Raw genomic sequence first — 24,525 nt, forward strand, 5'->3', positions numbered from 1 at the left:
TTAAGAGATGGAGATGCAAATGAGAACAGCAATACATAAGTGACCACTGAATGTAGCTTAATGGATCACTGAGTCCTTGCTAGGATGATCAGTTAACCACAGTGAAGTGGGAACAGAGATATATATGAGAAGAGATGCCATCTCCAAGCCCAAGTATAGCAGTCAGCAAAACTGTGTTTCCAAGCATCTGGCCCATGGGTGCTAAGCCAGAGATTAACTATTATTTTTATTAATTTGTTGCCCTTCAGACTGAGGAAAATGTTCTTCGAACTATAAATGATATCAATTAAAATTGTTGTAAATCTATGTATGTACGAATATTCCTCTCTAGGTGAATACATTCAGTTCCTGCAGTTAGATTGCTAGAGTTTGGATATTGGTTTCAGATAAAGAGGGATGCTGAATAAGCCGAATTTGTCTGTACTTGAGCTTTACACAGAAAGACATTAGATAGCAGGGGATAGCTATAATTGTATTACTGGATACCATATTACAAGTCCTACTGTTTCCCTATTTGATAGATTTTTTTAACTGTGCAAGAATTTTTATTGGCATATTTTATTATAATGCTTATTCTAATATAATTCTAGTAAATTTCTCTAGTTAATTTCCATTCTTCCAAGTAAAATTACCTATTTCCTGTTCTTCCATTGCTCTAAACTTCCAAGAAAGTATTTGACTCTCTGAAAATTTTATGTTTAGACGTGTGACTTATAAATTACCTAAGATGATCTACACATCTGGATAAGGGCATGGCAACCCACTCCAGTATTCTTGCCTGGAGAATCCCATGGACAGAGGAGCCTGGCAGGTTACAGTCCATAGGGTGGCAAAGAGTCAAACACGACTAAAGCAACTTAGCATGCATTCATGCATGATATACATATTGCTTTTTCTTTTAATTGTTACCATAAAATATTTATAAAGCAACTACTTCATATGTATATTTGCACATATTTTGTGAACCTGTGGCATATTCATTGAAAAATGTTTACCTTTAAGTGATTTGATTTAAGTAGAAGAGATTTAAAAAGATATATGGCTAACTGCTCCCTCTCCCACCTCAGCATCTTGACAGCTGGTCCCCCAAAGTGGCAAGACAGGTGAGGTGAGTAGATAGGGACTAGTTTATAAACAATTTTGTTAAAATTACATACATAATTTTTGATGCCAAAAAAAAAAAAAAAGAAGACAAAGAAGAGAACAAGATGGCGGGGTAAAAGGATATGCACTCCTCTTCTCCTGTAAGAAATCCAAAATTACAACTCTCTGCTGAACCATCAACAGGAGAATGTAGGATCCCATCAAAAAAAGACAACCCACATCCAAGGGCAAAGGAGAAGCCCTAGCAATACAGTAGGAAGGGCTAAATTGCATTTAGAATCAAACCCCATACACACAAGAGATGCTCGGAGGACTCAAAAAAACCTTGTGCGCACCAGGACCCAGAGACCCCACAGAGGCTGAGGCAGAACTGTGTTTGAGTATTCTTTGGGCTTTGCTTTTCTTTGGGATTGGAATGAAAACTGACCTTTTCCAGTCCTGTGGCCACTGCTGAGTTTTCCAAGTTTGCTAGCATATTGAGTGCAGCACTTTTACAGCATCATCTTTTAGGATTTGACATAGCTCAACTGGAATTCCATCACCTCCACTAGCTTTGTTCATAGTGATGCTTCCTAAGGTCCGCTTGACTTCACATTCCAGGATGTCTGGCTCTAGGTTGGTGATCACACCAGTGTGACCTGTACCTCTGCAGGAGGCACTCAAATACAGTTCTGGCTCAAACTACCACACAATTTCACTCATCTCACATGCTAGCAAAGTAATGCTCAAAATTCTCCAAGCCAGGCTTCAGCAGTACATGAACCATGAAACTCTAGATGTTCAAGCTGGATTTAGAAAAGGCAGAGGAATCAGAGATCAAATTGCCAACATCTTTTGGATCATTGAAAAGGCAAGAAAATACCATAAAACCATTACATCTGCTTTATTGATTACGCCAAAGTCTTTGACTGTGTATATCACAACAAACTGTGGAAAACTCAAGAGATGGGAATACCAGACCACCTCACCTGCCTCCTGAGAAATCTGTATGCAGGTCAAGAAGCAACATTTCAAACCAGACATGGGACAGATTTGTTCCAAATCAGGAAAGGAGTACATCAAAGCTGTATACTGTCACTCTGCTTATTTAACTTCTATGCAGAGTACATCATGCAAAACGCCAGGCTGGATGAAGCACAAGCTGGAATCAAGATTGTCTGGAGAAATATCAATAACCTCAGATATGCAGATGACACCACCCTTATGGCAAAAAGCGAAGAAGAACTAAACAGCCTGTTGATGAAAGTGAAAAAGGAGAGTAAAAAAGTTGGCTTAAAACTCAACATTCAATAAACGAAGATTATGGCATCCAGTCCCATCACTTCATGGCAAATAGATGGGGAAACAATGGAAACAGTGACAGACTTTATTTTGGGGGGACTCCAAAATCACTGAAGATGGTGACTGCAGCCATGAAATTAAAAGACACTTGCTCCTTGGAAGGAAAGCTATGACCAACTTAGACAGCACATTAAAAAGCAGATATTAATTTGCCAACAAAGATCTGTCTAGTCAATGCTATGTGTTTTCCAGTAGTCATGTATGGATGTGAGAGTTGGACTATAAAGAAAGCTGAGCGCCAAAGAATTGATGCTTTGAACTGTATTGTTGGAGAAAACTCTTGAGAGTCCCTTGGACTGCAAGGAGATCAAACTAATCAATCCTAAATAAAATCAGTCCTGAATATTCATTGGAAGGACTGAAACTGAGGCCAAAACTCCAATACTTTGGCCACCTGATGCAAAGGACTGACTCCTTGGAAAAGTCCCTGATGGTGGCAAAGATTGAAGGCAGGAGGAGAAGGGAATGACAGAGGATGAGATGGTTGGATGGCATCACTGACTCGATGGACATAAGTTTGAGCAAGCTCTGGGAGCTGGTGATGGACAGCGAAGCCTGGCATGCTGCAATCCACGGGGTTGCAAAAATCAGACACAACTGAGCAACTGAACTGAAGTGATAGTTGTCTTTATATGGTTTGGATGGAAATTTAATCTATTTTATTACTAAAATACTGAAGAACTGAAATGAATCTCTATTAGTCTCAAGGTATGACAATGAATCTAACATTGAGATGCAGAAGGAAGAAACTCTGTTTTTGGCTGGGCCAGCCAGCCTCTTTCTTGTACTCTTCTCCAACTCCCCCCTGTACTGAACTGGTTCTTCTATCAGATAAAGCAGGAACTTCTCCAACCCTTGTTCTTCTCATATGTAAACCACTTGTACATACCTGTAGAACTCTGTACCCCACTTTTACACCCCTTCAAAATATACAGGGAGCACCCACTTTGTACCAGGCTATTTCCTAAGCACCAGAGAGACAGCAATAAAGAGGCAGGCAAGGTTACTTTACTCACAGAATTTCCATTTTAGTGGTTTAGCTCTCTAAATTATCATTACTACAGCTTTCACCTGGAGTACTGGCCCTTGGCTTCCCACAGTGATTCTCAAATGTCAGTTGATACATTTCCTCTCCATCACGGCTTCCCATTTTGATAGCAGGAATTACATGTTTGAATTCCCAATCCAAATCCCATAGTTACAAAATAATCCCCTAGCTTTCTTTTCTACTTAAGGCTCTACTCTAATAAAGATGTTTTCCGGTTCTTTCTTATGGCTTGAATCACATCCAATTCTTGCCAGTTTCCTGAGTTAAAACCCAGAGACATTTCATTAACTGCAAATAGTCCAAATATTGAAGGTGAGTATCCAGCAACTTTGGCTCATCTAGTCTTTGAATATCCCATATCTAGGTCCTTGTGTGTGTGTGCTAAGTTGCTTCAATCGTGTCTGACTCTTTGCGACCCCATGGACTGTAGCCCGACTGGCTCCTCTGTCCATGGGATTCTCCAGGCAAGAATATTGGAGTGGATTGCCATGCCCTTCTTCAGGTGATCTTCCCGACCCAGGGATTGAACCCGCATCTCTTATGTCTCCAGCACTGGCAGGTGGGTTCTTTATCACTAGCGCCACCTGAGAAGCCCTATCTAGGACCTTATTTTTATGCATATATCACCAGTTAGGACCCACTGGTACCTAGACTTGTGAATGCAAAATCCTCATGGTCTCCATGCCTTGCTTACTTGGCTAAACATTCTCTTTCATTTCCTATAGTTGAGAAAAACATCCCTCTCCTCACCTTACTGTCTCTTGTCAAACCATTCCTCAAAAATAAAATTGTGGACAAAACTATAGCCAAAGAAACTCCTGCATCTTTCCCTCAACCCCTTCAAGGACGTAGACTACACTCTATTTGTAAATTCTCATCCCAAGTTTGTCACTGTGCAATGGGATGTAAATGTATTCAATTATGGCTGATGAACATCGTAGGCTTCTCTGGATCTTGGTTTTGTTGTGACATCAATCCTTCTCAAAAAGCCATACTCAAAATAAATGTGCTGCTACTACATTGATTCATAAACCATTAAAAGGAGCAGTTGGTCATGAGTTAATATTTTATTCAAACCCACCATGTTGGGAAAAGACCACATAGCCAAAAAATTAACCTTAAAGTGAAATATTTTAATTTAAATTATATTATCCCTTGCTCTCTATTTTTCTCTGTAATGACACTGCTAACTGATGCTATAACTTATTTCAACTCCATCCTTTCTAAAGTGTAACATATCCATCTTGCTGAGACACTTAAGTTACAGGCAGTTTACTCACATTAGATCTCATTAGCAATTACACTAGTGTTCAAAATACATTACTTCATTTGTCTCATAGCCCATATACTTTTTTACATAATGAATTAGACCAATTAGTCTCACATGACAGAAGGAAATCTTAAATAACACTGTCCTTACTTTAAGACAAGCTTGACTGAAGCACAATGAAAGAAACTTTAAAATTAGTTTGTTTTATAAAATGCATAGCAAAAGGAAGTAGATAACCAAACTCCAGGCTATAGGTTTGTGGTTGGGGTTAGGCATCAGAGAGAAGTAGCAAAAGAAAGGATGAAGCCTCACTCAGTTTGTTTTCTGCAAGACATGAGTTCATTATTTGCATAGCTAAGGGCCATGTTTAAATGTCCAAACTAACTTGCTTATAGACTTTTCAATTGAGACCATAATTGTCCTTTGGGAAAAACCTTGCTGATTGTAATCAGCCAAGAAATTTACAGCTATCGCAATGATCAATAGTTAGAGATTTTTGGAAGCACAAAACCAGCTCTCTAACCATATGTCTATTTCACCTAAACAAGTCCTTTAGTTTCTTAGTGTTGCTCATACTTCCTTCAAATAATTCTTTGCAACACTGAATCCGATTTCCTATCTGCTATTAGAATCTCTTTCTTCAAACTTCAGATAGATCATAAAATATAGGGTTGATAGGTGTTACCCAGTGAAGGTAACCTGAAGAGGCAAGTCCTAAAGACCCTCCTAGCACTTTCTCCATGCACTCAGTGACCCTACAAGGAGACTGTGTCCTCTTACTACTAGTATAGTAATTATCTGTCTTCTTTGCAGATCATAATTACTTTCCTCATTGTTCAATCAAGGACTGTCATGCAATAAAATGACCATGGGCTGGCTAGCTAGTTGAAAGTGCCCCCCAGTCCTCCATTTATGGAGATAATAAATTGTGTCACCTAAGGAGTCAACAGAAGATACAAATCTGGTAGCAAATCGGTTTCCTGAAAATATGCACAGAGACCTAGAGGCAAAATTTGACCCAATCATTCCTCTTTAATCAAGGTGACTCTTAATGTGTCTTTTTTAATGTCATAGTAGTTACAGATAATTTAGCACTGAAAGGGAAAGTAAAATTAGGATTCTGGGTCAATAGGGAAGGAGGTTTTCAAAGAACTCTCATACTATGAGAATGAATTTTCCTTTTCCTTCTAAAACAAGCATCTTTTTCAAAGGAAGTGTGCTTTAGAGAAAAGAAATCACCAAGACAATAGAATTAGTCTTTTGAACATGTCTGATTGGAAAGCTCATTTTCCTGCCATTTTCTTCTGCTTTTACAAAAATATTTCACATACAAAAAGTTATCTACCAGGCTTCACTAATGCATGTGACTTATGTTCAAATTACATCTTTTAAAGTGATATAGTTTAAAAAAAAAAAAATAGGCCTTTGAAAATGCTTATGCCTGGCAGTTTGGAAAATATTGACTCCAGTATTTATCATTCAGAGCTGAACTCAGAGTGTCAAGAATTTGCCAAGTTAACTTTTCTTTTCCTCACTCCCAGAGTTCCACAAAAGTTCTCATTATACCTGGTGGGCAACTCAGGGAATCGTGTACCGCTGAGTTAGGACAAAATAGAAATGTTAATTCAGAATTTGCATCCTTAAGAGACCTTCAATATTGCCTTAAAAGCTCAAAAATGACCCAATTTTACCAAATGAAAAATGCAGTATGTCCTCTACACAGGTGGTTGAAAACTCATTTCAATTAGTCTTTATTAATGAATTCCTGATATTTAGCCCTCTGCTAGTCACATTTGAAGATCTCTAGAATTACAAAAAACAGCCCCTCTCTCGAAGACTGTACAGTCTACTTAGGGAAGCATTTATATATGTAAAACAAATCAAAGTTATATCAAAAATTATAACCGAAGGTTGACAACTGACACCATGAGGAGGGAAGAGATCAAATTGAAACAAAGATGATGAAAAGATGGCACTGAGTCTCCTTAATGCTAGGAAGGATTTGGCTATTTGGATATGGTTCAGGGATCCCATATGTTCTCTCAAGAGAATTTTTCACTTTGCCTAATTGATCTCCAAGCAAAACTCAGTCCTTCTCATGTTTAAGAACCTCCCTGGTACAAAGGAGCCTGTGGCTCCCATCTGCCCTCAATAAGCAACTCACACTGTGTGGCCCAGAGTCACACAATGAGGCTCTTCTAAAGAAACAGTCAGGGGCTGCTTTCTGCTAGCCAGGATTCAGTGGTCATTAATAATAGTAGATCTGCAGTATCCTGAATATCTTTTTTCTAATATTTATACATTGTTTTTAATTGTATTTTTGTTTTTTAATTATATTGTTATTATTGTTTTTAATTGTAAAGTTCCAGCAGCTTCCTTCCTTTGTTGGATAATGATGATTGAAAGCACATCAAGGCAGACAAGGCCCTAATGATTGCTGCAATTCACGGCCTCCCTGTGCAGTGTCTCAGCATCACCTTGTATGCTTGGACAGCATAGGCCAGAAAATTCATTTAAAGTTCTCTGATGTACTAAGATGCTGACTCTACAATACCCTCTCCTGTCATTTCCAAGCCCAGTGGATTTGCAGTGATAGATCTATGTCATTTGGGTTTCGTCATCATGAGTGTGGCCTCCACAAAGACCACTTCTTCGATCTTTCCTGGGATTTAATCATTCAGTTCTCCAGTCCCATGTGTAACCCATACCCAGGGAGAGCCTGTACCTCTATCTTAATCTAGGCAAAAAATAACTATAGTAATATATACTAGACACTTATTGCATGATTATTATGTGCCAGTCACAGCACCATGAAATTTATGTATACTAGTTCATTTAATCCATAAAATCATGCTGCAAAGTCACACTTTTATCTCTGTTTTATGGATAGGAACCAAGGCTCAAAGAGTTTAAATGACTTATCCAAGGCCACTTGAAGTAGCTGCATCATATTTCTAGTTCATTTCTGATGCTGGAGCTAGCATAACTATAGGGCATTGTTTAGTGATGAAAACCAAATCTCCCTTGTTCTTTCTCTTGCAGAAGAGTGCTTGCCAATTTTCTGTCTATCAGAGAGCACCATAAGACACTTAAGTGAGAATGTTGTTTCTGCTCCATATACTCTGAAAACTATGGAAAGCCCTTCAAAATCATAAAATCTTAAACTGAAAGAGACCTGAAGCATTAACTAGCCCCAAACCCATTGTTTTTAAAAAATATCCTTAGCATCAAGCAGTTCCTTATTGGCAGGGCAAGGTTAGAAGCTATAATTTCAAATCTAAGTAGCTATTCTTTTCCTATTACCTCACATAGATGTCACATTACTTTAAACACTTTCTCCCTGAAATACTTAGAATAGTGAAGATGTTACAAGCTATTGTAACAAGTAAATTTCAAAATTTCATGGGCCCAACATAGTCATCGTTCATCTACCAGTCCAGTGTGGGTGTTTCTGGATAGCAAGTGGCTTTTCAGCCTTCAGATGACTACTGCCCTGGCCAACAGCTTGGCTGCAACTTTGTGAGAGATCCTGAGCCAAAACCATCCAACTAAGCCACTCCTGGACCATTAATCCTAAAAAAGCAGTGTGAAATAATTCACACTTGCTTACACACTTGCTCACAGTTGCTAAACTTGGGAGGAATTTGTTTGGCAGTGTGTGCTAAGTTTCTTTAGTTGTATCCGACTCTTTGCAGCCCCAATGGATTATAGCCCTCCAGGCTCCTGCATTGGTGGGTGGATTCTTTACCACTAGCACTACCTGGGAAGCAGAGTAGACAACCAATGCACACACGTCAAAGTATTTTTGCAGTGTATGTGACACAGAGCTCAAAAAATGTTAGCTTTTTACTACTAGAATCTACTAACATTCTACTAACGGTCAATAATGACTGTGACTTCTCTCCCAATCAGGATGCTTTTTCTCCTGCACCCTCTCCCTCCTCCATCTCACATACCACACCTCAGAAATTCCTCAAAGAAGGGAAGAGTTTATCAGAGGCAACATTTGAAAAGACAATGACTCAAAATATTCTAAACTATTAAGAACAAAAGAGATCACATCATGGATCTCCAAGCATGATAAATAAAAATAGTATTCATATCTATATGGGCTTCCCTGGTGGCTCAGACAGTAGAGAATCTACCTGCAAAGCAGGAGACCCAGGTTAGATCCCTGGGTTGGAAGATCCCCTGGAGAAAGGAATGGTGACCCACTCCAGTATTCTTGCCTGGAGAATTCCATGGACAGAGGAGCCTGGTGGGCTACAGTCCATGAGGTCACAAAGAGTTGGCCACAAATGAGTGACTAACACACTACAAAACAACGTTCATGTCTATATATATCACAATGAAACTACAGAGTCTATAGCCAAACAGAAATCCTTAGAAGTATTCAGAGAAGAAAATCATCTTCCAATATGTGATTACTTAATTGCTGACTTGTCCTGTAGCAACAATGGAAGCCATAAGAGAATGGATTGGTATCAGTCTTCTGTCTACCCAGAATCTATACCAATTGAAATTATCTTTTAAGAATAAAAGCAAAATAAATATGTTCAAACAAACAAAATCCTGAGAGAGCAAACTATCAATACATTTCAACTAAAGGAAATTCCAATGGATGTACTTCAGGTTCAAGGAAGTTGAGCTCTGCTGCTGCTGCTAAGTTGCTTCAGTCGTGTCCGACTCTGTGCAACCACATAGACGGCAGCCCACCAGGCTTTGCCGTCCCTGGGATTCTCCAGGCAAGAACACTGGAGTGGGTTGCCATTTCCCTCTCCAATGCATGAAGTGAAAAGTGAAAGTGAAGATGCTCAGTCGTGTCTGACTCCTCGCAACCCCATGGACCGCAGCCCACCAAGCTCCTCCATCCATGGGATTTTCCAGGCAAGAGCACTGGAGTGAGGTGCCATCGCCTTCTCCATAAGAAACAAGAGAGAATGAAAAGCAAAATCAGTTGTAATATTTAGGAAACTTTTAAAAACATGAGCACCAAAAAATGTTCACTGTGTTCAAAACAGATAGAATTTAAATACACAGCTGTTATATTTAAGTAAGGAGGAGATAATCAAAATTCAGGTAGCTAAAGTTGTTTTGTTTTATCTACAATTAAATTTAAACAATGGGAAATTAAGGAGACATATGATAATTTCCAGAGTCATCACTAAGACATAAAAGGTGCATACATTTTGAAATACTATGGGAAGAAATGGAGAGATAAATCAACTTGAAAGAAAACAAAACAGAGCATTCAACAAGTATGATAAATGAAGAGTAGAAAATAAAATATTGGATTTAAACCCCTCTATATAAGCAGTTATACAAAATACAAAGGCACTAAGTGCTCTATTCAAAGGACTGATTTTCAGACTGGGAAAAGAAAAAAACTATAATCCAACCATATGCTCTTTAGAGTAGACAAATCTAAGATGTAAAATCCAGAAACTTTGAAATGCAAAATACCATTCAAAAATAAAACTGGTATAGCTATACTAATTTCCAAAATAGACATTAATGCAAAATACATTAGAGATAGAAAGGACCAATTCATATAAATAAAAAATTTTATTCACCAAGAACTTTTAACAAATTTTACTTTGTGTGCACCAAATATATCTTTTTAAAAACATATAAAGTAAAGAAAGAATTTCAAAGAATTTGAAAGAAATTTCAAAGAAAAACAAATCCATATCATAATGGCAGATTTTAATATTTCTCTTACAGTAACTAATAAAATAGAAAAATTCTTAACCTAATGGATATATTTAGAACATTGCACTTCACAAGTGCATTGTACACATCTTTTTTAAGTGCACATGGAGCATTTACAATAGGTAGGCATAACCTGGATCTTAAAAGGATTGCAATAATACATAGTATGTTCTCTAAACAAAGTGGAATTACTCTAAAAATACAAAAACCTATATATGTGAAAATATGCTAAAAATAAACCAACCTTTGAGTGCTCTAAAGAAATAATGAAGAAACATATGATTTAAACCCAAAGTATTTTAAACTGAAAAATAATGTTACTAATATTACGGATCAAACTTGCAGTGACACAGTTAGAGCAGCACTTAGGAAAAAAAACTGTCAATTACATGTGTTTATTAGTTTTGGGCAGATCACAAAAAGTCAGATGACTCAACAGTGACAAAGTTTTTAAAGTTTCAAAATTAATGAAGTAAATATACAAAGAGTTAAGAGAAACTCAACAGAAGTCAAAGATAAAGAAATAAACATAAACTATTAAAAAAAATAAACATATAATAAAAGTTCTAAAAGTTTGTTCTTTGAAACAATAAATAAAGCACAAATAATCACCATGAAAAAGAAGATACCACTCTACTGCAAATTTCCCTCTGAAAGAACTACTGTGAACAACTTAATGCCAATAGATCAACGACTATTTAGGAAAAATAATTTTGCAAGATGGACTTTAAAAATAGAAAATATCAGTAATTATATAAATATTAAAACATTGAATCAATACTCAAAAATCTTTCCACAAAGAAAACTCCAGACCAAGATTACCTCTCTGGAAATCTCTACCAAATATACAAAAGCAATAATTCTAATACTACCAGAACTCATCCAGAAAGAAAAGTGGGAAGATGGGATAAAATAGTCTCCCAACTCATTTAATAAGGTCAGCATTAAAAAAATCTGCACAGACAGTACAAGAAAGAAATGTACAGGCCAAAATCAGTTATGAACCTAAACCTTTTAAATACAACAGTATCAAGTAAAGTCCAACCTATATAATATACACAATGCATTGGGACTAAACCATATTTATTCAAGGAATTTGTTTGATTTAACATTCGAAAACCAAAGTAATCACAACATTAATAGATAAAGGGGGAAAAATCATAGTAAGACCATTTGAATAGAGATAGAAAAAAATTTTTGATAAAATAAAAATTTTAAATACTTACAATTAGATTTTTAAAAATTAAGTGACTAGGAATCAATCTAACACAGATAAGAGAGTCTGTCTTTAAAAACAATAGATACAACTTTATTGAAAGATATTAAAGAAGACCTAAATGTTTCAGGAAATGAATCATTTTTAGGGATTAGGAAAACCAATGTTATAAAAATGAACACTGTCTCTAAATTGATCCTCAGATTGAATGCAACCCCAATTAAAAACTCAGTCCTTTTTAAAGATTTTTGCAGAAAAGGAGAAATGGTTATTAGAATTAATATTAATTCATTAAAAATGTAATATTGGTACAAATATAAAAAAACAGGCAAGTGAAACAAGATAAAAACCCCATAAAGAAACCACACATGTATGGATACTTGTTTTATAAGAGATATACTAGTGGTGAGCAATGTGGATAGAACAACTTTTAAACAAATGGCACTGGGACAATTTGATGTGCAGATGGGAAAAAATTAAATTAGACCTTGAAGTTAGACCATATACAAAAATCAATTCCAGGTGGCTTGAAGATTTAAACATTAAATAAAAGAATATTAAGCTTTTATATAATAATATAAGACAATTCTGCATGACTTCAGGGTAAGGAAAAATTGCCTAAGCAAGTCATAAAAGCCACTAAGAAAAAGGACAAAACTGGCAAATTTACTACATTAAACTAAAACTTCTCATCAGAAGACATCACAAAGAGAATGAATTAGCTAATACAGAGAGAAGGAAGAAAACACATGAAATGGAAGACAACACAGAACACAGGAAAGAAGAATACACAAAGACAATTTTAAAATGGGCAAAAGAATGAAAAGGCCAGTTTTAAAGAGATCCAAATGGCTAATAGACATACAAAAAGGAGCTTGAGGTCACTGGTAGCTAGAAGCACATATTGAAACTCTGGTTCCTGTTCAAACATGTTCAGAGTCGCATTTTCCTTAGGGACACAAAACTGAAAAAAATCTAAAATAGCAACAGAGTGGATAAATAATGATGGCACATTGAAATGCAATGTTAGGAAATACTCTAAAACAGTAAAAATGAATAGACTATGGTTACATAAAACATGGATGAATCTCATAAATATACAACTGAGTAAACAAGGAAGATACAGTAAGATTCAGATTCAATGATTTAATTCAATAAAGATATTTTGGGGGGAATACAATAATAAAAATTTATTAAATAAGTGAATGAATAATAACAAAAATATCACAGAATGACTAGGAAGAATCTTAATATAAAATTCGTAGGGCCATTAGAAAAAAATACACCAGAAAATCTGGAAAACTCAGTAGTGGCCACAGGACTGGAAAAGGTCAGTTTTCATTCCAATCCCAAAGAAAGGCAATGCCAAAGAATGCTCAAACTACCGCACAATTGCACTCATCTCACACGCTAGTAAAGTAATGCTCAAAATTCTCCAAGCCAGGCTTCAGCAATATGTGAACCGTGAACTTCTAGATGTTCAAGCTGGTTTTAGAAAAGGCAGAGGAACCAGAGATCAAATTGCCAACATCCGCTAGATCATAGAAAAAGCAAGAGAGTTCCAGAAAAACATCTATTTCTGCTTTATTGACTATGCCAAAGCCTTTGACTGTGTGGATCACAATAAACTGTGGAAAATTCTTCAAGAGATGGGAATACCAGACCAGCTGACCTGCCTCTTGAGAAATTTGTATGCAGGTCAGGAAGCAACAGTTAGAACTGGACATGGAACAACAGACTGGTTCCAAGTAGGTAAAGGAGTACACCAAGGCTGTATACTGTCACCCTGCTTATTTAACTTATATGCAGAGTACATCATGAGAAACGCTGGGCTGGAGGAAGCACAAGCTGGAATCAAGGTTGCTGGGAGAAATATCAGTAACCTCAGATATGCAGATGACACCACCCTTATGGCAGAAAGTGAAGAAGAACTAAGGAGCCTCTTGATGAAAGTGAAAGAGGACAGTGAAAAAGTTGGCTTAAAGCTCAACATTCAGAAAACTAAGATCATGGCATCTGGTCCCATCACTTCAAGGCAAATAGATGGGGAAACAGTGGAAACAGTGTTAGACTTTATTTTCTTGGGCTTCAAAATCACTGCAGATGGTGATTGCAGCCATGAAATTAAAAGACGCTTACTCCTTGGAAGGAAAGTTATGACCAACCTAGACAGCATATTGAAAAGCAAAGGCATTACTTTGCCAACAAAGGTCTGTCTAGTCAAGGTTATGGTTTTTCCAGTAGTTATGTATGGATGGGAGAGTTGGACTATAAAGAAAGCTGAGTGCTGAAGAATTGATTCTTTTGAATTGTGGTGTTGGAGAAAACTCTTGAGAGTCCCTTGGACTGCAAGGAGATCCAACCAGTCCATCCTAAAGGAGATCAACCTGAGTGTTCATTGGAAGGACTGATGTTGAAGGTGAAACTCCAATACTTTGGCCACATGATGCAAAGAGAGGACTCATTTGAAAAGACTCTGATGCTGGGAAATATTGAATACAGGAGGAGAAGGGGACGACAGATGATGAGATGGTTGGATGGCATCACTGACTCAATGGACATGAGTCTGAGTAAACTCCAGGAGTTGGTGATGGACAGGGAGGCCTGGTATGCTGCAGTCCTTGGGGTCTCCAAGAGTTGGACATGACTGAGCGACTGAACTGATCTGAACTTAGAAAAAAATATTGTTAAACTACACTGAGGTACATAAAAGATAACTTGTAATTCAGTAAAGTTTGAAAAATACATAAAAGTAAATTGCATTTACTTGCATGCTTGTATACATGCTTACTTAACTTATATGCCGAGTACATCATGTGAAATTCTGGGCTGGATGAAGCATGAGAGCTGGAATCAAGATTGCAGGGAGAAATATCAATAACCTCACATATGCAGATGACACCACTCTAATGGCAGAAAGTAAAGAGGAACTAAAAAGCCTCTTGATGAAGATGAAAGAGGAGAGTGAAAAAGCTGGCTTAAATCTCAACATTCAAAAAACTAACATCATGGCATCCAGTCTCATCATTTCATGACAAATGGATGGGGAAACAATAGAAACAGTGAGAGACTTTATTTTGGGGGGCTCCAAAATTACTGTAGATGGTGATGACTGCAGCCATGAAATTAAAAAACGTTTGCTCCTTGAAAGAAATGCTATGATAAGCCTGCTGCTGCTGCTGCTAAGTCACTTCAGTCGTGTTCGACTCTGTGCAACCCCACAGACAGTAGCCCACCAGGCTCCCCTGTCCCTGGGATTCTCCAGGCAAGAACACTGGAGTGGGTTGCCATTTCCTTCTCCAATGCATGAAAGTGAAAAGTGAAAGCGAAGTCGCTCAGTCGTGTCCGACTCTTAGCGACCCCATGGACTGCAGCCTACCAGGCTCCTCCGTCCATGGGATTTTCCAGGCAAGAGTACTGGAGTGGGGTGCCATTGCTTTCTCCAATGATAAGCTTAGACAGCATATTAAAAAGCAGAGACATTACTTTGCCAACAAAGATCTGTCTATTCAAAGCTTTGGTTTTTCCAGTAGTCATATATGGATGTGAGAGTTGGACATAAAGAAAGCTGAGAGCCAAAGAATTTATGTTTTTTAACTGTGGTGTTGAAGAAGACTCTTGAGAGTCCCTTGGACTTGAAGGAGATCAAACGAGTCAATCCTAGAGGAAATCAACCCTGTCTATTCATTGAAAGGACTGATGCTGAAACTGAAGCTCCAATATTTTGGCCACTTGAAATGAAGAGTCAGCTCATTGGAAAAGACTCTGATCCTGGGAAAGATTGAAGGCAGGGGGAAAAGGGGGTGACAATGAATGAGATGGTTCGATGGCATCACTGACTCAATGGGCATGAGTTTGAGCAAACTCCAGGAGATAGTGAAGGACAGGGACGCATGGCATACTGCAGTCCATGGGTTCATAAAGAGTCAGACAGGACTGAGCAACTGAAAAACAACAGATGTATACAAACTTTTATCTACTTTCATGCATATGTACGCACATGACCAAATATAAGAAAAGATTCAGAAGTGATTTATCACACAATTCAGAGTGAGTGGTCATTATCTTATGGGAGGGAAACAAAGTTCTAATAATAAAGAATGCACAGAGGATATATTTGGTCTTGGCAATGTTCTATTCTTGACCTTGGCCATGATAATGTCCATGTTCCTTTTCTATTATGTATTAAACTATCCACAAGAAAATATTTTTAAAACTTAGATGAAAAAGACTATCCTCTGCTCATTTGTTTTTCCTTGGTGGGTCAATCCTAAAAACTATGCTATTATTCTTCAGACTGTCTACACAAGATGGCCATATACATAATATATACCATGCCAGTGGATTTCTTACAGAGACAAGAAAGGAGATTAAAGTAATGATTGTATCAACAGATTCATCCAGGCACTGAAAATGTATTTGTAAAAACCCATATGCTCTTTGGATAAGTAATCATGATTCTGCAGCATTTGAAGTTTCCTCCGAGGTAGTTCGGTGATGTGGAACTGAATCATTAGCCAGCCCCTCAACATGTAACTTCCCTTACCTGTGAAGAGAGGCGGAAAATGAAGTGTTTGGAGTAGAACAGAAAATTCTTGTTAGCTGAATGCTGAGAGAATGACACAAATGGCTATTTCTGAGATTCGAATATCTCTTAAAGAAGTCCCGAGGGATGTGGCAGTCCCTACATCTCACAAGGTTGATGACTATTACCTGGAGACCTTTAATAATCGCAGCTGGTAAGCAACGGGACATGGAAGTGCAAAGAGCCTCACAGAGATCATTGTGAGAACAGATATGCTTAGGGAAGTCTCTCTCCTGTCCTTGTTTGAAACCATCTTTTCAGCACACTTCTCTCTACATTTTCCATTAATATATACTAATCTCTCACTAAATCCTGTCCTCTATTTCATCTGGCTTTTGGGCAGTCAAAATGATGTTAAGGACTGAGGAAGAGAGGGATGCCAAATGGGCATCAGGCAAAGATTTCTGATTTTAGCAAAGATGCAGGAACAGGGACCACATATACCCACCAAATTAAATAACTCCAAATAGGACAAAATGTGTGAAACAGTGATTTTACATAGCAGTCAATAGGAAATACAAGACTGCTCCCTGAGGAAAGGAACCAAATTAAGGTGAGCCCTGCCATAGTCCCAGCTTCTACCTAGAGAGCATCCAGACCATGGGGCAGAAAGGGGGACTACAAACAAAGTTCAGTTGTAAGGAGACACAGATTACAGCTTGGAAAGGCCACGGCAGCTAGAATGTGAAGGACACAGTAAGCAGGAGGAGGGAGCTGGACAGGGAGAAGGCTCTGGGAGTTTGCAGCAGGGTGTCTCCAAGTCTTTGGCTGAGCCCCGCTCTGCACATGCATGAGAAAACCCACCAGAGAAAAGAGTAGTTAAACAATAGGTAGAAATTGCACAGAGGTAGGAATTGTTTCTGTTCTCACCTGCCAGAGTGATAAGACATGTGGAAATGGATAGAATGCTCAGAAAATATTACCTTAGTAATGGGGCTAAATCAGTAACAGATCAAAGGCAGCTCCAGATCTGCTACATAAAAGCTTAAAAGGAAGTCAGAATGATCCTATTGAGTTCATGTAACTCACTTGCATGCCAGAACAAGCACCATAATTATTTAAAAGAGTGTAATAAAATCCAATAGTGTAACATTCACAGTGTATGTTATCCAACCAATATTCACAGTATCTGGCATCCAAAGAAAAGTGATACTCTTTACATTTTCCATATATACAAAAAAGCAATATGATCCATAACCAGGAAAAAAAATCAATCACTAGAAAGAGACACAGAAATCACAGAGATGACAGAACCAGCAGACATAGACATCAAAACAACTGTTATAGATTCCAAAAGTTAAAGAACATGGAGAAAAAACGTGAATATGATGAAGAGACAAATAGAAGATATTTAAGGACACAAATAAAATTCCTAAAGATGGAAAATACAGTATCTGACATTAAAAACACACTGAACAGAAATTAAAAGCAGATTAGATACTGTGGTAGAAAATATCAATGAAATTGAAAGCATAGCAATGGAAACATGTTCAAAATGATAACATGGAAAGAAAAAAATTTTAATGAACACAACATCAGAAATCTGTGAAATAAGTATCAAGAGGTCTAAAGCATAAAATTTCAGTCATCACAGGAGGCAGATAAATACTTGAAGAAATAATGGCTGGAAATTCCTGAAACAATGAAAACTCTAAAACACATTCATTTAAGAACCTTAAACCAGAAGTAGATGCAACCTAAGGTTTTAATTGGAAAAAAAAATAAAGAAAGGTGAACATTTATATAATATGGGGGCTAAGAGATAAATGTTTAAAAAATATACAAAAAAACGAGTAAATGAAGGGGAAAAGTCAGATTTGCCTCTGCATTTAACCAAACAATATAGCAATGTCTCCATGATCAAATATTACAAAAAGAAAATGAGGCTAATAAACCACAGAGCATAATTTTAATCCTTGTGACAGAGAGAAAATATTAATAAATAAGGTGTTTGTCTTAAATTAGTTTTTAAAGAATCATATCATGAGACAAACTGTGTGTGAAAGTGATTTATTACTAAGTCTTTCCAGGAGGAAAAAATGGCAGAAGGACAGGAATGGAAAGAAAGCCAGGTAAAGTTACCTGAAGAGGGTAGCCTGGGCTCATTCATGTGGGGCACTCTGGCCACAGCGCTGGCCATTCTACAGAGCTGTCCCCCTCAGGGTTTGAAGAAGCTGCAGGATCTGAATCCCTGCCCTTGTCAGTCAGCCATGTGTTAAAGAGACTATCTTCCACCCACTCACACACGCCCATCCCTCTGAGCGAGCACATAAGCAAACTACCTCTGGAAGCCTGGATGCATCCATCTGCAAAGACATACACACTCTGGCTGTCAAGAGTAAAAGCCCAGTCAAAGCCAGTGTCCACAAAAATAGATACACACACCAAAAAGAGAAATCTAAGAGTATACTGGTACAATACCAAGGTCTTCTGCTGCAGCGCTCATTAAGATAAAGGAAAACAACAGGATGCTTTTAGATAAACAAGCAATTCACAAAAACAAATAGAAAAGTTTTGTTTTTTCTAACAAAATATGCTGACCCTCACAAGTAATCTAAGAAACACAATTAAAAAACTAAAGAAATAGCATGTTACATTGATCCAACTGGCAACATTTTTAGACTATTAATATTCTAGGGGAGAAGATATACTTTTCAAATAGGTTGAGGTAGACTTAGAACAGGTAATATAGAAACACACCTTAAATGATACATAGCATCAAGCCAGGATTTCCATTTCTGTGATTCTGTCCTGAGGAAATAATTGCACATGTGGACAAAGATGCATGCAAAAGTATGCTGACAAAAATATTATTTATAATAAGAAAAAGTTGAGAAGAACCTGAATTTCTCAATTTAGAGATTTGTTTTTAAATTTTAAAATGCATCTATGTAATAGAAAATGAATGCAGCCATTAAAATGAACATAAGATTTGTATTTGTTTCAAAAAAAGAAAACCAGCATTAACCAACCTTCTCTTATGTGTGTATGTGCTTAGTTGCTAAGTCATGTCCAACTCTTTGTGATCCCTTGGACTTGTAGCCTACCAGTTTCCTCTATCCATGGGATTTTCCAGGCAAGAATACTGGAGTGAGTTGCCATTTCCTTCTCCAGGAATCTTCCTGACCCAGGGATGGAACTGATATCTCTTGTGTCTCCTGCATTGGCAGGCAGATTGTTTACCACTGAGTCACCTGGGAAGCCCATCTTCTCTTATATAAACACACAAACACAAGCACACACACACAGAGACATTCACCCTGAATTGCTTCTAGACAGTCTAGTCTAGAACCATACTCTCAACAATTCCCAAAGTGACTCTCCACCTTTGAATCAGTTTATTCAGTTAGAAGAAAACCTGAAAACCATCTAGAATGATGTGATATTTTTAATGTACTTATAATTAAATTAATTAAAATTATTATTTTGTTAAGAAGTTCAGAACATCCCTGAATAAATAGTGATTTGATAAAAAATATTTCTTGCTAATTCTAAGATTTCTACTGCTTCACTTGAGGTCAAGTTTTTCTAGCAACTGTTTCATTTATTTCATATTTTAATTTAACCCACAATTAAAATATGTGGGTTCTTTGGACCCACAGCCACCAACCTGAACAGACAGCACACAACAGCAGAAAGCAAACTGTTTCTGCTAGAAGACAAGTTCATTGCTTGCTCTGGGGCCTCCTTCCAGTCCCATGAACTGGGGCATTGTGAAGACAGACCAAAAGAAACACACATCACATTTGATCTTCCCTGAAATAACTATCCTTCAGATTCTCCAATAATGGCTCTTATTATGTCCTAGCCACCAGCAGATGAAATCCCTAGTTAACCAAACACCCTTCTAAAGTGAGATTCGGGCATCCCTGGTGATTCAGATGGTAAAGAGTCTGACTGCTAATGCAGGAGATGTGGGTTCAGTTCTTGGGTTGAGAAGATCCCTTGAAGAAAGGAATGGCTACCCACTTCAGTATTTTTTCCTAGAGAATCCCATGGACAGAGTGGCCTGGCAGGCTATGGTCCATAGGGCCACAAGAGTTGGACATAACTTAGCAACTAAACCCCCAAAGTGAAACCCAGGATGCACTGAGCATGGCTGGATCCAGTTTGTATCTTTCTTTGACCTACAGTCCAAAAGTTTATGAATTCTCAGATTAAGAGTGTCTCTCTTGATGTTAGAATTTGTAATTATGAAAATCACTAAGTATTCTATATAAGCTACTATCAAGTCAGCCAGTCACGTACTTCATGAAACTAGTTTAAGGTTTTACCCCCAATTACATTTCTTTCCCCCTTAGTCAATCAATATCATTTTTACTCTTAACTCTATAGTCCAGCATATTTACTATGCAGCTATTTGTAATCATAAATTTCAGAAACAAGTACTTTTTCCTTTCCTCTTAGTATGTATCATATAGTACAGTATGGTATAGTGTAGTACAGTATAGTTTACTAAATATTAAGGTTGTAAAAAAAAAAAAAGAAAAGAAAAACAACCTGCAGCAAAAAATATTGATAAGAGGGAGACCAGGTTGTGAAAAAAAGGAAGACAGAAGTTTTGAAATGCTGATGGATAACATGGATTCCAAGTATACACTTGGTCTTTGGAGTCCTTGTCATGGGCTTTTAAATGCATATACATTTTATAATGGAGCTTATTAGAGCCATGACTTTTTCTCCTCCAAAAAAAAGCAGAAATAGTTTACCTGAAATTATTCCATACCTACAACTAAAGCTAACTCTGCCTAAAGCTAAATTTTAACCAACATTTATTTTTGCAATTTCTAGTCCATTCAGAAAATAATAATGGGTGGCACAACCTGCATGTTTATAGAATTAATGTATTTCAGTAAAGTATCTCCTGTGAGAAGGAATAATATGGTGCCTTATATAAGTATCAGTGGAGAGACTTCTGTTGTAGAGTCAGTTTTCCATAATTTATATTCTAGCTCTTATATTTACTGTGTAACTTCGTTATTTAACACCCTGTGCCTTAGTACATCAGAAATACATCTGTAAGCATGCTAAGCTATCTGTAAGATTATATCTTGAGAGCTATTTATTGTGTATTTATTATGTACCAGAAACTGTTCAGAGAGATTTAAGATTTTGATTAATTTAGTGATTATAAGCCAGCTTAAAACTCAACATTTAAAAAACTAACATCATGGCATCCAGTCCCATCACTTCATGGCAAATTAGTTGGGAAAAATTGGAAATAGACTTTATTTTCTTGGGCTCCAAAATCACTGTGGATGGTAAATGCAGCCATGAAATTAAAAGGAAGAAAAGCTATGACAAGCCTAGACAGTATATTAAAAAGCAGAGACATCACTTTGCCAACAAAGTCCATATAGTCAAAGCTATGGTTTTTCCAGTAGTCATGTGTGGATGTGAGAGTTGAACCATACAGAAGGCTGAGCGCCAAAGAATTGATGCTTTTAACCTGTGGTGCTGGGGAAGACTCTTGAGAGTCCCTTGGACAGCAAAGAGATCAAACCAGTCAATGCTAAAGGAAATCAACCCTGAATATTCATTGGAAGGATCGATGCTGAAGCTGAAGCTGAATCTCCAATACTTTGGCCATGTGATACGAAGTGTCAACTTATTGGAAAAGACACTGATGGTGGGAAAGATTGAATGCAGGAGGAGAAGGGGGTAACAGAGGATGAGATGGTTCAATAGTATCACCAACTCAATGGACATGAGTTTGAGCAAACTCCATGAGATTGTGAAGGACAAGGAAGCCTGGCCTGCTGCAGTCCTGGTGTCGCAAAGAGCTGTACATGACTGAGCAACTAAACAACAAAAAGATAAGCACACATTTCTCAGCTAAGGACTATAAGACAGAGAAGTTAAATAATTTGCCCAAGATCACACATTTAGTAAGTAGATCCCAGATGGAGTAAGTAGATCCCAGTCTGGATCCAAGATACATACCTGCATTCATGACACCGCCTACTTCTCTCTAGAGTAAAAGTAGTGCATACCTTGAAGGGGTTGTTGTAAAAACTACAAGAGACATTATAAGGGAAATACTTGGAATAGTTAGAGTTCAAATATGTAACTATGGCTACTGTTTTAAAATGAGACATCTTTCTGCCTCTAATAACATATTCCCCACACCTTTCAAGTTTTCAATGTATCTCAGGACAACTTATCATTTTAAAATACTACATCCATTTGAACTGTTTCAAAATGATAATTCATTTCAAATATGGCTTAAGCCTAGTGTCCCTTAAAACGTGTAAGAGACACATGTACTAATCCACACAACACACATTAGTTGAGTATCTAAATAGAGTGTTCACAACTAGATTTAATTTGAAATGCATTTGGAGAGTTTAACATTTAAAGAAATGCCCAGATAAATTCTTTCTCCTAAAAATAGCTCTTTTGAAACAAGAATGGTTTACCTTACCTACCCCCATCAATATATACTTCGTAGCCTTAGGGCAGAGCCAAACTAGGATGATGTCAAAAGACAAAGGCAGACACCTCCTGACCTATTGGCTACCAGAGGCCACGGGGACGTGATGGAAGAGTGACCATGTCACATATTCATGATCATCAAGCAAGCAGCCAGTCACCTATTCTGAGGAACTGCTTAAGAGGAAAAAAAAAAAAAAAAGTGACATCTAGCTAGCAAGACAAAGCTTTTGTTTCTTCAAAAAGTAAAACTGAAGAATGAGAGAGAAAACGTGGCAAGCCAAAGCAATGTGCTTCTGCAAAATGAACAAATGGAGAGAGTGAGAGAGGGTAGGGAGAGAAAATACAATCTCCTGGGTTTGTCATTATGTCGTCTGCTGGCAACTGTGAAGAATTCTTTGCTAAGGAGCTGTCTGAGCCTGTGAGACCCTCAAAGACACAGGAAGTATAACACTGTCTCCTTCTCAAAGGAGAGGATTCAAACACTGACCAGCATAACCAATAGGCTTAGTGAGTCCAAGTACAGCTTGGACAAGAAGCCAGAGAAAGGAAGCCAAGAAGGAGGTTTATGAGTCCCTGAACAAGACCAATAAATCCTTCAGCACGTGGGTGTCATGGACTCAGTCTGCACACCAGATGCAGCCTGATGGATGGGTTTATCTGTCCCAAAAGGCAAATAGAGATCATTCTGCCTTTGGCCCCACACAGAGGTGAGACAGAACTACAGTGTTCCCTCTCCCAAAGCTTTCTTCAAATGTATGGCATGGATCCCACTCAGTATTTCCATTTCTCTGCCTTCCAGTTTTAGCATTGAAAGAGCAACCTTAGATCTCCAGTATGCAAGGAGTGTGTTTACTGTCCTTAGACAGCAGGACATCCTACTCTTGAACTAAATTTTAAAATATATAGTATCTCCATGAATTCAATTCACTTGAAAGACAGTGGTAGCCTCTTGCTTCTCACAATCAGCATCAATGGAGCACACCTTGGATCTTCATCCAGTGCTCTTTGAAAACATATATAAGACGATATTCACCAGTGCAGACACAAACAGCATTAGAGCATGACTCAGGCACGTCTCCTGTTCACTCATCACTGGATATAAAGCCAGGTTGAATGTTGGCCAAGAGGCCCCAGGAGCAAAGTATTCACCTTTATCATGGAAGGTCAACCCACAGAAAGGTGTCATTTTGAAACAGAGAGAAGACTGAGTTTAGCTCTGCCTCCAAACAGCTGAAAGAGGGTTACAAATATGACCTGCACAGATAGAATTAGGGCGGAAGATACAGGGATATATGGAAGAACACACTGCCTTGAGAAGCACCAAGTTCCTAGCCTCGTGTAGTGTAAGTAGAAAAGTCTCAACTTAAGGTTTTGATTGCCTAGGCATGCATTTCAAAGACATCCACCTCGAATAAGCACATTGCCAGATATAAGACACGTGCACGCAGGTGTGTGTTGCTTCAGTTGTGTCAGATTCTGTGCAACGCTATGGACTGTAGCCTTTCAGTTTCTTCCATCCATGGGATTCTCCAGGCAAGAATACAGGAATGCATTGCCATGCTTCCTCCAGGGGATCTTCCTCACCCAGGGATCTCCTGCATTGGCGGGCAGGTTCTTTACCACTAGTGCCACCTGAGGAGCCCATATGACACAACTGCTAGAAAACCAATTACTTAGGGAACCAGGTCACCGCCACCCATGAAGTTCCCCTTCTAGAAAGCTGTGGGTAACCCAGATAACTGATCGTTCTATGACCCTGCTTCAGTGATCCGTTCTGACTCCCTGTTCCTGCTCTTAACATTTGAAATTCACCA

The sequence above is a fragment of the Bos taurus genome, chromosome 9, assembly GCF_002263795.3.
Source record: "Bos taurus isolate L1 Dominette 01449 registration number 42190680 breed Hereford chromosome 9, ARS-UCD2.0, whole genome shotgun sequence".
Lineage (NCBI taxonomy): Eukaryota > Metazoa > Chordata > Mammalia > Artiodactyla > Bovidae > Bos > Bos taurus.